The following is a 15,002-nucleotide window of genomic DNA, read 5'->3' as shown; positions in this document are numbered from 1 at the left end:
GCGCGCCTCTGCAATTTTTAGGCCACATCCATTCCGCAACTAGTCACACCCATGTCCACGCCCAACCGCACCCATTTAGCACTGCTGATCACACTGACTGGTACTGAGGGCACAGTGGTGTCATGGTTTGAACAGGGTTCTTGCCCTGCACTCACAGGGTTAAGTGTTCGTGGCCTCTTTCTGGATCTGGGAGGGGTAATTATACTCACTCTTTACCAGGGTTCTCTGTCAGCTATACTGCTGTTCTGGTGTGTCTGACCCCTGGTGTGCGTGTATTCTGCATTGCTTGTTTGCTTCCCGTGTATGACCCGGCCTATTCCCTCACTCTGTACACCGTCTCTCGCTTTGGTACTACTGTCTTCTCCGGTTCTGACCTCCTGGCTTGGCTATCGTTACTCCGTTACAGTTTACCCCTATTGTACAGTCTATTGCCCGTTCTGGTTTTCTGACCTATTGCTATGTCCTGACTATTCATTCTGTCTAACCCTTTGGTACTGCATTGCTATCTTGAGCTTTGACCCGGCTTGATCTGGTTTCTGTCTCTGTCCCTTGGTAACATTGCCCTGTAGTTACCTTTCTAGGAGTGTCCCTGCAGCTCCTGGCGCTGTGGAGCTGAGGCCACGCCCCCAGCAGTCACGTGCTTCAGGTCCTGTGAGCTTGGAGCATGCACCGTCACCACTGAGACCCCGCTCCGCAGGTATCTTTGTGCACAGTCTTTGTACTCAGGACACGCGCACTGGCTCAGTGAGCAAGTGCAGTGCGGTGTTCCTGACAAGTGGCTGGCATTATGGTCACACTGACAGGCACTAAGGAAGAGAGAAAACAGAGAGAGAAAAAAAGAAAACAAAGAAAGGAGAGCCAGAGAAAGAAGAAACAGAGAAAGAGGGGAAAGAAAAGAAAGAACAGAGAGAAAGAAAAAAGAAAGATTAGAGAGAGAAAGAAAGAACAGAGAGAGAAGAGAAAGAAATAAAGATTCTATAAAGATACTATAGCAGCCCGGCTCCCATTGTAGTGCCCACCTGAGCCTCCCGATGCAGGACATATCATGATCCGCTCACATGGCCGACATCCCCGATTCCAAGGCGATCCTGCTTACTGCGCCGTCGGGGGGACATGGTGATGGATCTGAAGCATTCCTGGTTCTCAAGAATTATCTCATTTCCGGTCAGCTTCCAGCACATCACTTCCGGTGGAACGTCATGTGCGAGTTTTAAAATGCTCCTCGGGCCTCCGCCGTGTACTCCTGTGTCCGTGGGAAAAGCCCGCTTTGTATGCTTCGTACACACTTGGCTCCGCTCCGTATACACGGCTCCACTCCGTATACCCCATACACACGCGGCTCCGCTCCGTACACCAAGTACACACACGGCTTCGGTCCGTACACCTCGTACACGCGGCTCCGCTCCGTACACCTCGTACACACGAGGCTCCTCTCCGTACACCTCGTGCACATATGGCTCCACTCCGTACACACACGGTTCCACTCCGTTTACCCCATACACACGCGGCTCCACTCCGTACACCAAGTACACACGCGGCTCCGCTCCGTACACCAAGTACACACACGGCTTCGGTCCGTACACCTCGTACACGCGGCTCCGCTCCGTACACCTCGTACACACGAGGCTCCTCTCCGTACACCTCGTGCACATATGGCTCCACTCCGTACACACACGGTTCCACTCCGTATACCCCATACACACGCGGCTCCACTCTGTACACCAAGTACACACGCGGCTCCGCTCCGTACACCAAGTACACACGCGGCTCCGCTCCGTACACCAAGTACACACGCGGCTCCGCTCCGTACACCAAGTACACACGCGGCTCCGCTCCGTACACCAAGTACACACGCGGCTCCGCTCCGTACACCAAGTACACACGCGGCTCCGCTCCGTACACCTCGTACACACGCGGCTCCGCTCCGTACACCTCGTACACACGCGGCTCCGCTCCGTACACCTCGTACACACGCGGCTCCGCTCCGTACACCTCGTACACACGCGGCTCCGCTCCGTACACCTCGTACACACGCGGCTCCGCTCCGTACACCTCGTACACACGCGGCTCCGCTCCGTACACCTCGTACACACGCGGCTCCGCTCCGTACACCTCGTACACACGCGGCTCCGCTCCGTACACCTCGTACACACGCGGCTCCGCTCCGTACACCTCGTACACACGCGGCTCCGCTCCGTACACCTCGTACACACGCGGCTCCGCACACCTCGTACACACGCGGCTCCGCTCCGTACACCTCGTACACACGCGGCTCCGCTCCGTACACCTCGTACACACGCGGCTCCGCTCCGTACACCTCGTACACACGCGGCTCCGCTCCGTACACCTCGTACACACGCGGCTCCGCTCCGTACACCTCGTACACACGCGGCTCCGCTCCGTACACCTCGTACACACGCGGCTCCGCTCCGTACACCTCGTACACACGCGGCTCCGCTCCGTACACCTCGTACACACGCGGCTCCGCTCCGTACACCTCGTACACGCGCTCCGCACACGTCGTACACACGCGGCTCCGCTCCGTACACGTCGTACACACGCGGCTCCGCGCCGTACACGTCGTACACACGCGGCTCCGCGCCGTACACGTCGTACACACGCGGCTCCGCTCCGTACACGTCGTACACACGCGGCTCCGCTCCGTACACGTCGTACACACGCGGCTCCGCTCCGTACACGTCGTACACACGCGGCTCCGCTCCGTACACGTCGTACACACGCGGCTCCGCTCCGTACACGTCGTACACACGCGGCTCCGCTCCGTACACGTCGTACACACGCGGCTCCGCTCCGTACACGTCGTACACACGCGGCTCCGCTCCGTACACGTCGTACACACGCGGCTCCGCTCCGTACACGTCGTACACACGCGGCTCCGCTCCGTACACGTCGTACACACGCGGCTCCGCTCCGTACACGTCGTACACACGCGGCTCCGCTCCGTACACGTCGTACACACGCGGCTCCGCTCCGTACACGTCGTACACACGCGGCTCCGCTCCGTACACGTCGTACACACGCGGCTCCGCTCCGTACACGTCGTACACACGCGGCTCCGCTCCGTACACGTCGTACACACGCGGCTCCGCTCCGTACACGTCGTACACACGCGGCTCCGCTCCGTACACGTCGTACACACGCGGCTCCGCTCCGTACACGTCGTACACACGCGGCTCCGCTCCGTACACGTCGTACACACGCGGCTCCGCTCCGTACACGTCGTACACACGCGGCTCCGCTCCGTACACGTCGTACACACGCGGCTCCGCTCCGTACACGTCGTACACACGCGGCTCCGCTCCGTACACGTCGTACACACGCGGCTCCGCTCCGTACACGTCGTACACACGCGGCTCCGCTCCGTACACGTCGTACACACGCGGCTCCGCTCCGTACACGTCGTACACACGCGGCTCCGCTCCGTACACGTCGTACACACGCGGCTCCGCTCCGTACACGTCGTACACACGCGGCTCCGCTCCGTACACGTCGTACACACGCGGCTCCGCTCCGTACACGTCGTACACACGCGGCTCCGCTCCGTACACGTCGTACACACGCGGCTCCGCTCCGTACACGTCGTACACACGCGGCTCCGCTCCGTACACGTCGTACACACGCGGCTCCGCTCCGTACACGTCGTACACACGCGGCTCCGCTCCGTACACGTCGTACACACGCGGCTCCGCTCCGTACACGTCGTACACACGCGGCTCCGCTCCGTACACGTCGTACACACGCGGCTCCGCTCCGTACACGTCGTACACACGCGGCTCCGCTCCGTACACGTCGTACACACGCGGCTCCGCGCCGTACACGTCGTACACACGCGGCTCCGCGCCGTACACGTCGTACACACGCGGCTCCGCGCCGTACACGTCGTACACACGCGGCTCCGCGCCGTACACGTCGTACACACGCGGCTCCGCGCCGTACACGTCGTACACACGCGGCTCCGCGCCGTACACGTCGTACACACGCGGCTCCGCGCCGTACACGTCGTACACACGCGGCTCCGCGCCGTACACGTCGTACACACGCGGCTCCGCGCCGTACACGTCGTACACACGCGGCTCCGCGCCGTACACGTCGTACACACGCGGCTCCGCGCCGTACACGTCGTACACACGCGGCTCCGCGCCGTACACGTCGTACACACGCGGCTCCGCGCCGTACACGTCGTACACACGCGGCTCCGCTCCGTACACGTCGTACACACGCGGCTCCGCTCCGTACACGTCGTACACACGCGGCTCCGCTCCGTACACGTCGTACACACGCGGCTCCGCTCCGTACACGTCGTACACACGCGGCTCCGCTCCGTACACGTCGTACACACGCGGCTCCGCTCCGTACACGTCGTACACACGCGGCTCCGCTCCGTACACGTCGTACACACGCGGCTCCGCTCCGTACACGTCGTACACACGCGGCTCCGCTCCGTACACGTCGTACACACGCGGCTCCGCTCCGTACACCTCGTACACACGCGGCTCCGCTCCGTACACCTCATACACACACAGCTCTGCTACATCTACCCTTTAAACCCCTCCTGACCCCACACATACTTACCTCATCCAGCACCATGACAACCAGCACAGCAGAGTCCGGCAGACACCAAGAGGCAGGGCTGAGCGCACAGGACCCGTGATGAGGTCACAGGAGGGGCGGAGTCAGGGGTCACATGATCAGGGGGCTGGACAAAGGCTCCTGATCTTGTGACCGCTGACTCCTCTCCTGTGACCTCATCTCAGGTCCTGTGTACAGAGAAGAGAGCAGGCAAGCGACGCTGTGAGTGGCTGGGGGGGCGGCTTATCTCCCTGCAGTGCGTGCAGAGGGCCGGCGGCAGGAACAACAGCCAGGCCAGTGGCCGCATCAGCTGGCAAGCGGCCAGATGAGCAGGCGCTGCCGCCTGCGGCCCACATGACTGGCCCAGCGGGAAAATGCCCAGTTGGGCATATTACCAATCCGGGCCTGGCTCAGCGCTACTGTCAGGACCTCTGCTTGATGTCACTTCACTGTTAACATGAAAAGGCTGAAAATCCTCCTGTCTCCCACAGCTGGGGGGTTTTTACAGTGGAGGGAACAGCTGGATACAAGCCACCTGCACGATACATTGTGACCAACTGTCAGCACAGGACACAGGGTTGTGCTTCTGATTCTGGTTTGTAAAGGACTATACATTGTAACAAAACCTCAGCGGTGGCAGCAGAATTAGGTCAGCACTGATTGTCGGCCTTATGGGATTAACTATAACTGGGGAAGTAAAAAAGAGCTGATGTGTCAACCTCCATTGAAGTACGGATCTCCTGTAGTGACCAGGCAATTAAACAGGACCTGCTCTGAGAGCCAGACACTAAGCCTGGGATCTATTTATGCGGAGGTGGAGAAATACACTTCCCAGGGATAGAACACGCTTCTGAAACATTTTCAACGTCGTAGCGAAGGGACAAGCAATACAGTCACTCACATCACCGTAATGGAGCCAAAACCCCTCCAACTTATATTGGTCCGATGAATGGTGCTATCCATGTCATGTTTCATCTCTACAGACAGATAACATCGAAATAAGAAACATGACAACAATATCTCCTGCCTGGGACCTCCAGGGGTGAAGATATCCTGTAAATTGTGAATCTCATAAACTTCTAACAGACCTTGCACACCCCACAATCAGCCCCCACATGCGCTCACCGTAAAAGTGATCTAATAAAAAGCAGAATTTTGGTATGGGCATTTGTCAGTCCCGTAAGGTTCAGCTTGCTGTAGTTCTGTCCATTTCCCTAAGGAGCACCTCTCCCCCCACTCAGCTCTGAGCCGTTTTTGTGACATCAGGTTTAGTACTTTTCTTTGTTATCCCTTTTATTCTGTGTAATTGTGTATACCTTACTGGTTTCCGTTTTGTATCATCTTTGTATATTCATTATAAACACTCTTTTTTACCTTTCCAGATTACATGTATGAAATGTCATCGCTTTGTTCCTCCTGTTCTATAGACCTCACTCCTGACGCCAAACGCTCCCGGTAACAGGCGTCCATTAAACGATTACTGGCGGCAGCTCGTTCTTCCTTTTGTTATTGTGGAGCTGGTAGTGACTGTGCTGGGGTATATACAGTGGTTTATGAAAGTATTCATACCACCCCCTTGGCATTTTTCAGATTTTGCTAGTACAATGGTAAGAGCATAAACGTAGCCTGAATGGCTTGGAACCAGCTTCACATGGTCCAGGGCTACCAACTCAAGTGGCTGTTTGGTTATTATTGGCTGCAAAAGGAGCTCGCTGGCTGTTACGGTCCTTCCTGCGCAGGTTACATTGGCCACACTCCTGGCACCAATTTTCAATGGCCTTCCTCATTCCAGCCCAGTAGAATCCCAGAGCAAGGCCTCCAACTTCTTCCATCTGAAGTGTCCAGCTCCATTGTGGTATGCTTCCAGGACCATTGATGCCTCCCTCTTTGGGACTACCACCTGCCAGACCAACTTATGAGTGCAGGCATTGATACTCCTCCGACACAGCTTTCCCTCATAGATGAACAGTCTGCCTCTTTCCTTCCACAACTGCTGGGTTTCTTCAGGAGCATCTGGATCTGGGCGTGAGTCAGCTTGTGACAGTAGCTCCATTACCAGGCGGTCTGCGGGGTCGCTATCCTGCGTTTCTGCCCAGTCATGATGAGGCAATAGGTTTAGGGTGGCCTCTTTTACGATAGACCGTCTGTTTCTCACTCCTTGAGCACGTTGGGCCGCAATTGACCGGTGGAAGGCAGGTAACTCTAGTTCTTTAAGAGCCTCAGGGTCTTCTCCTGCATCTGGCAGACTAGGCATTCTGGACAGCGCATCAGCATTGGCATTCTTGCGCCTCGCTTGGTACTTGATGGTGAATTCATAGTTAGACAGCCGGCCATCCATCGCTGCTCCAGTGAACCTAGTTTTGCAGTTTCCAAGTGAGTCAACGGGTTGTTGTCCGTGAAGATGGTAAACTTGGCTGAAGCTTGGTAATGCTTGAATCGTTCAGTCACAGCCCAGACTATGGTGAGGAACTCTAGTTTGAAGGAACTGTAGTTGTCAGGGTTCCTTTCAGTGGGACGAAGCTTCCTGCTGGTGTGGCGCCCCCAGGGGTATGGTAGCCACAGTGGCTTTGCCTTCCTCCAGGGGAGGGTAATGCCTGGCTTGGAGGCAATGATAGGTCTCTCTCACAGTCAATCTATGCATGCAACACAGTTCCGCTCCAGGCCAGCAGGGGGAACTCTGAACCGGGATAAAGGGGAGGAGTGCTCTCTGAGGGCCAAGAGGAAGTAGTGGTTAGTTAGTCTGTGGAGGGTGAAGTGTGCAGACATGTGGAAGGAGCGCTGAGATAGAGCTGAGAGGAAGAGCTCATCTCTGGAGAGAGCGCATGAACTGGAGCCTGGTCTCCACGGTTGTACGGATACTAACGGTCCTGCAGCAGACACCAGAGGAGTAGGAGGCTGTAAATGCCCTACTCCCATCTAAGACTTGAGGTCACAACAGCAGCTTAGATAGAGAGCCGGGACTCAGGAGAGATGAATCCCTGAGATAGGCTACAGCTGTCTGCCGTGCAAGTGAGGTTCTTGAGAACATCTGACAGGAGGAACTTCAGAGTAACTCGGTACTGGAGATCCCGCAAATACGCACTAGTAAGGAGACTGCACAGCCCGTCTGCTGAGAGAGAATCCCTGAATTGCTTCCAGGCTAGCCTGCTCCAATACCATCTGTAATCAGGACCCTGGACTGCAGTTATCAAGTAAAGGTACAGAAATTGCACCCCGCTGTGTCTTGTCTGCTTCCTACCTTTCCGGCACCGCTACATCCCCATGCCAACCACATCTACACTGCCCTGGGACTATGGCTTCACCTGTGGGGAGCTTTTACATCTTTGCTGCACTATGCCATCAGTCCCAGCGGATCTGCATGCAGCGTCGGCTTAACACCTCCCTTGCCGAGCACCACAGGTGGCGTCACGAACTATTCATCTAACTACATTCCACCATTCACATCTTCCTATTACTTGGGCGCCCAGGGCCACGGTCCGGGTCACCGCTGCTGTGACACATCCCACTGATACCGGCCCGGTACCGAGTACCCCACAGCCCTGGGAGGGCGACCCAACGGCGTAGGAGATCACTCTTTCTTTGCCATTCTGTACCTGTGACAGTACTGCTCCCAGTCCCACGTTGCTGGCATCAGTATACAGAACAAATGGTTGGTCATAATCTGGGTAGGCCAGAACTTCATCTCCTGTGAGAGCCATCTTCAGTCGAGTGAAGGACCTCTCCAGTTCCTCATTCCATTCAAATGTAGGACTCTTCTTCCTGGCTTTCTTGGGCTGACCTACCAGAAGATTTTGCATAGGGGTGGCTATCTCAGTGAAGCCTTTGATGAACCTTCGGTAGTAGCCTACCAACCTGAGGAATTGAGGTACCTCATGGAGGTTGCTGGGCTTCTGCCAGTCCCGGTTGACGGTGACTTTGTCAGGATCCAGTGCCACACCTTCTGCACTCACTACATGACCGAGGTACTGTACCTTGGGCTTCAGGAGGTGGCATTTGGATGGCTTCACTTTCAGGCCAAAGTTGGACAAGGGTTCAGACACCTCAGCCAGGTGCTTCAGATGGTCTTCATAAGTCTTGGAGAAAACAATGACATCATCAAGGTATAACAGAACTGTCTCGAAGTTCTTATGTCCAAGACAGCACCCCATTAGCCGTTGAAACGTCCCAGGGGCGGTGCAGAGCCCGAATGGCATGTAGTTGAACTCGCAGAGACCCATTGGTGTAGTAAACGCTGTTTTCTCCTTGTCTGCCTCTGCCACAGGAACCTGCCAATACCCACTAGTGAGATCTAAGGTGGAAAAATAGCAGTTTTAAGTGCGGCTACTGACTCATCAATTCTGAGTAATGGGTAGGCATCCTTATGTGTAATGCTGTTAATTTTTCGGTAATCAACACACATTCTCATGGTACCATCCTTCTTTTTCACAAAGACTATTGGAACTGCCCAGGGGCTACAACTGTCTCTGATCAGCCCAGCCTCTTTCATTTCCCGCAACATACTTTTGGCACATTGATATTGTGTTGGGGGTATAGGCCGGTACCTTTCTTTTATGGGTGGATGGTCTCCAGTGGGGATATGGTGTTGAACCCCTTTTGCCTTCCCAAAGTCTAGAGGGTGTTTACTGAATACCCGCTCATACTCCTGAGTCACTCGGTAAACCCCACTTTTTTGGTATGAAGGGGTGGAGTCAGTTCCCACCTGCAGTTGCTGACACCACTCCTCCAGCTGCTTTAAAGAGCCATTGTCCTCCACCTGGTCGGATGAGACCAAGGGCTCTGCTGCCCGTATTGCATTGTTACTGACAGCAGCTTAGCAACTGTGGCGTACCGAGGTACTATGGCCTCCTCCTCCCCACAATTCAAGAGGCGTACAGGTACTCTCCCTTTGCGAACATCAACTACCCCTCTGGCTGTCAGGACAGTGGGCCGGCTATCAGAGTACACTGGCTCTACCAAGGCTTGGTAATATTTTCCTCTGAGGCCTATGGCTGCCCGACACCAAATCAACATTTCACATCTGGGGGGTATTGCAATGGGGAAGGGGTCACTCACTCTGACACTGCCAATTTCTCCGCCAGAGAGTTCTACCTGCTGTCTTTGCATCAGGGCCTTGATCTCCTTCTGCAGGACTCGTTCACTGGAACCAGCAGTCTCGGCCACCTGTTGCAACAAAACAATAACCACGGAAAGACAATTTTCAATCACATTAGTACCTAAGGTCATCATTGGGTTACATTCTCGTCGATCAATGTCCACAACTATCAGACCTTGAGATTTTAACTCTACTCGCCCCACTTTAATAGTAATCTCTTTACATCCTACTTGCGGCAAAGATTGACCATTGCTGGCAACTACTGTCAGTTCATTACTTGGGCCACGAGTAAGTTCAGAGTCAGCCCAATACCGCTTGTAAAGGATATATGGCATAGTCATCACCTGAGAGCCAGTGTCCAGCAATGCGTTCATGGGGATGCCATTAGGTCGCCCTCCCAGGGCTGTGGGGTACTCGGTAGCGGGCCGGTGTCAGGGGAATGTGTCACAGCAGCGGTGACCCGGTCCGTGGCCCTGGGCGCCCAAGTAATGGGGGAATGTAGTTAATGGAATGCAATAGTTCGTGATGCCACCTGTGGTGCTCGGCAAGGGAGGTGTTAAGCCGACGCTGCATGCAGATCCGCTGGGACTGATGGTAGGGTGCAGCAAGGATGTAAAAGCTCCCCACAGGTGAAGCTATAGTCCCAGGGCAGTGTAGAGATGGTTGGCATGAGGATGTAGCAGTGCCGTAAGGGTAGGAAGCAGACTAAGACACAGCAGGGTGCAATTTCTGTACCTTGATAACTGCAGTCCAGGGTCCTGATTACAGATGGTAATGGAGCAGGCTAGCCTGGAAGCAACTCAGGGATTCTCTCTCAGCAGACGGGCTGTGCAGTCTCCTTCCTAGCGCTTGTTTGTATGAAGTACTCCTAGTACTGAGTTGCACTGAAGTTCCTCCTGTCAGATGTTCCCAAGAACCTTACTTTCACAGCAGACAGCTGTAGCCTATCTCTGGGGGCTCCTTTCTCCGGAGTCCCGGCTCTATCCAAGCTGCTGTTGTGCCCTCAAGTCTTAGATGGGAGTAGGGCATTTACAGCCTCCTACTCCTCTGGTGTCTGTTGCAGGACCGTTAGTATCCGTACAACCGTGGAGACCAGGCTCCAGTTCATGCGCTCACTGTGAGGGAGCTCTCCTTTCCCAGCTCAACCTTCAGCTTCTCTCTCCACGTCTGCACACTTCACCCTCCACAGACTAACTGACCACTCCTTCCTCTTGGCCCTCAGAGAGCACTCCTCCCCTTAATCCTGGTTCAGAGTTCCCCCTGCTGGCCTGGAGTGGAACTGTGTTGCATGCTTAGATTGACTGCGAGAGAGACCCATCATTGCCTCCAAGCCTGGCATTACCCTCCCCTGGAGGAAGGCAAAGCCACTGTGGCGACCATACTCCTGGGGGCGCCACACCATCAATCACCACTGGGAGGACCGGTCGCCCTCCAACATACTTGGCTCGCCAGTTCTTTGGGCCTTGTGGTCCTACTCCTGGGGGTTGGCCCTCTGCCCCAGGGGTTGGTAGTTTAAATAACAGAACCTTGTAATGTGGCCTGCCTTGTGGCAGTGACGACAGATGGGACGTCCGTTCTGGTCATAGCGATCGTCTCTCCCTCGGCGTGGCGGGATCCTCTTCTTCCGTAGCCATGGGACATCCTCTGGACTGGAGGCCAGCTGGATCTTCTCCTTTGATGACACCTGCAGGGACTGCACAGTTTTGGCAAGTGCAGCCATATTTTTGGCCAGCTCTTGGACCTGAAGGCGCAGTTCTGTAGATGGATCATTATCCAGAGTCTGTGCATCAGCCCCCACAGGGCTGGGAGGGAAAGCTGCTGCTTCTTGGTGGTATGTGATCGCTGGGCGCCTAGAGGGCGCTGGACGGCTGACATTTGGTTCATGCAGCACCCGAATAGCCCTGTCTTTGAAGTCTGCAAAGTCTAGGTCAGGGTTCTGTAGGGCTATGATGTGCAGCTGTGCTCTGTGGGTACTGGATAGGAGTCCCTCAATAAATTGCTCCTTTAGCAGTCTGTCTCCATCTTTCACACTGTCTGGGTCAATCTGCTTTATGGCTCGCAGCACCTTCTGTAGGTTAAGAGCATAGTCCCGTATACTGTCCTGCGCTCTCTGCTTACACCCAAAGAATCTCATTTTTATTTCAGCTGCAGTGCGGGTGTCAAAGGTCCTTCTTAGCTTGGCCAGAATCTTTGTAACAGTCTCTTTATCAGCGTCCTGCCAGGCTTTTACTTCCCTCTGTGCTGCACCAGTTAGCTGCCCAATAAGGATGTTAACTTTCTGGCTTTCAGACAGAGGATACACCTCAAACAAACTGCACAGTCTCTCTTTAAATTCACTCAGGGTATGTGACTCCCCTGAATACTACGGTAACTAGGCCGCTCCCGGTATATAGGGCATAGACAGCGGCATTATGTGGACTGTTGCAGTGGGCACTTGCTCCTGCTGCGCGCTGGCGGTGGCGCTGGCTGCTGGATTCTGTGGCGCCATTAGAGCCACAGCTACGCTGGCCCCTGCATCTTGCGGCGCTGTGGGTGTGGTGGCGTCCACCGCTGCATCTGCTCTTGCCTCAGACATCCTCCTCCCCCCTAGTTAACGGCCAGACCTTGGGTTGCGCTGGCTTACCGGTTGCCGCTTTGCACGTTGGATGATTGGGGGGACGCCGGGGCTGCAGGCCTCTGCCTCTCACTTCCTGCGCGCTGGTCTCTCTTCCCGCGCAGCGCTTCACTTTTTCGCGCTCTTCGGTTGGCTCCGCCCACGACGGCCCGCCCCTTCGTCTTCCCGCGCTCGCCAAGCGGCGGGGTAATGGCGGCAATTGCACAGATAGTCTATGGCACACAACACAGTCTCTGGCACACAGGACCCGGGAACACCGGGCTCCGTAAATCCTGTTTGTGATGCCAAAATGGATCGCTCGCTAGGGCAGTAGAGTACTCGGAACCGGGACGGTATCTCAGAGGCAAGTGTCACAGTAGCGGTGACCAGCTTTTTTGTGGCCCTTGGCGTCCATGTAAAAAGGGGTTAAAGCGTGGCTGGTTAAAGTTTGAGTGGATGATACGTGACGCCACCTGTGGTGCTCGGCAATAAAGGGGTTAAGCCAACGCTGCAAACAGATCCTCTGGGACAGATGGTGTGGTGCAGCAATGATGTTGTAGCCCTCCACAGGTAGGGTTGTAGTCCCAGGGCAGAGTAGATGAAGAGGATAGGTGTTGAGGAAGAGGGTGTAGTGTCTGGCACAGAAATGTAGCAGTGCTGGAGTGTTGTGAGTTCATTTTCCCCTTTACCACTGAGGCCTGATGAACTCCCTCTTCTGGTAAAGAAAGGTAGTGAGCCTGATTATCAAGCATCTGGGCCTAATGATGATGATTGGCTGAGTGGAGTTACTGACTGGATATAAGGCTGTCGACGCCCTTCTGCCCTGCGGGTGATTTCTCTGTGGGATCCTTGGATACCAGTCTGAATTCCTGCTCTTCTAAAGCTAAGTTTTCTGCTCTGCCGTTTGCATTTGTACTTTGACTTTGTTTTGCTGGATTTCTGCCATTCCCTGCTGGGGTGAGCTGAATTCCTTTAGCTCTGTCTTCAGAAAATACCTGAGTGCTGATATAGTTTTTGAAGCCTAGCTGCTTCAGGGCCTTTTTCCATATCAGCCTGTTGGCTTATGTATTTTATAGGGTTTTTGCAGATTGCAGACAGCAGCTTTCCTATCCTGTCCTATTTTTAGTTAGCTTGGGCCCCATTGTTTGCTCAGCCTATCTTTCTATCTGTGTGAGTGATTTTTCATCTTGCTTCACCGTCATTATATGTTGGAGGCTGCCTTTTACTTTGGTGTCTGCTCTGGGGCAGTTTAGATTTCCTTTTCTGTCTTTAGGTTATGTAGTTCTCCGGCTGTGATCGAGGGGTCTAGGGCACCGTAGGAACCCCCCACGGCTACTGCTAGTTTTGTTGATAGGTTCAGGGGTCTGCAATCTGATAGTTGCCAACTTCTCCGGCTTTCTGGACGTAGCTTCTATTTTTGTGTCTGCCTCCTACGGTGACTCGTTCATAACACTGGAGAGTTTGCAGGAAGAAGGCAAGGACACAATAGGGTGCAGTTTCTTTTACCTTTACTTTGCGTGGTAAATGCAGTCCAGAATTCCAGATTACAGATGGAACAGAGGCTGGCCGGCCTGGAAGCAACTTAGGAATCTCTCTATCAGATGGGTTGTGTAGTCTCGTTTCTAGTGCTTATCTTAGGTACTTGCAGAACTGTGTTACACTGAAGTTCCACTTGCTTGTTCTCTTTTAGAACTCCCTCGTATGGCAGACAGCTGTAGCCTTCTTCTAGCTCACACATTGCTGTTGTGCCTTCGAGTCTTATATGGGAACAGAGCATTTACAGCTTCCTATTCCTCCGGTTTCTGCTGCAGGAACATCAGTATCCATACAACCTTGGAGACCGGGCTCCAGATCATGCGCTCTAGCTAGAAGTGAGCTCTCAACTCTGCTCAATCTTCCAGCTCCTCTCCTCCCGTCCACACACATTGCCCTCCTCACACGAACTAATTTTCCATTCCTGGCCCCCAGAGAGCAGCTCTTCCCCCAGTTTTTGGTTCAGAGCTCCCTCTGCTGGCCTGGAATGAGAACTGTGTTGTGATTAACTGACAGAGAGACCCTTTGTAACGGGGTCTACCAAGCTGGGGTACCTCTTTCAGTACCACCCCGTGTTTTCGGAGGTCCTCTTTGCGTTGGCTGGAGTCTGAATGAATGACGCTGGCTGGAATTCCTTGTTTTCATGGGCGCATAAAAAAGATCACTGCTTCTCCATGTATTTCCAGTCTGACAACACTTTACTCACAGGACACAGAATATATCACACAGATACAGAGGGCAGGCCAATAGAAAAGCGGCAGGCCAGACAGGCATTACAAAAGCCGCAGGTGCCCAGAGCCTGCCGATGTTTACTGTGGAAATTACAAAGGTGGGGGGAGGGCGGACAAAAGGGAAATGCTGATGCATTAGGGACATGCATCTCACATAGAGCCTATTATCCATACATATAACTGCACAACATATTCTGGGTGCTGAGTGGTTCTGTAGCACGTAACACGGCTCCCCCTTTTCAGCGACGCGATCGGCATACACAGTCTGATCCTCAACGGATCGGTTTGGGGATGACCGAAGTTTATTGGGTTGGTACAAGTTCCGTTTGTCGACTTAGTCCATCGGCGTTACCGTTTTGTTTGCCGGGTCTGTGGTGGATGGTGAAGTCCAGAGGTTGTAGGGCTAAACTCAACTTCAGCAATCTGGCGTTGTCTCCGGAGACCCGATTAAGCCAGACTAGGG

The sequence above is a fragment of the Dendrobates tinctorius genome, unplaced genomic scaffold (assembly GCF_039654945.1).
Source record: "Dendrobates tinctorius isolate UK_male_01 unplaced genomic scaffold, ASM3965494v1 ptg000142l, whole genome shotgun sequence".
NCBI classification, from domain to species: domain Eukaryota; kingdom Metazoa; phylum Chordata; class Amphibia; order Anura; family Dendrobatidae; genus Dendrobates; species Dendrobates tinctorius.
This window is presented reverse-complemented; position numbering follows the sequence as displayed.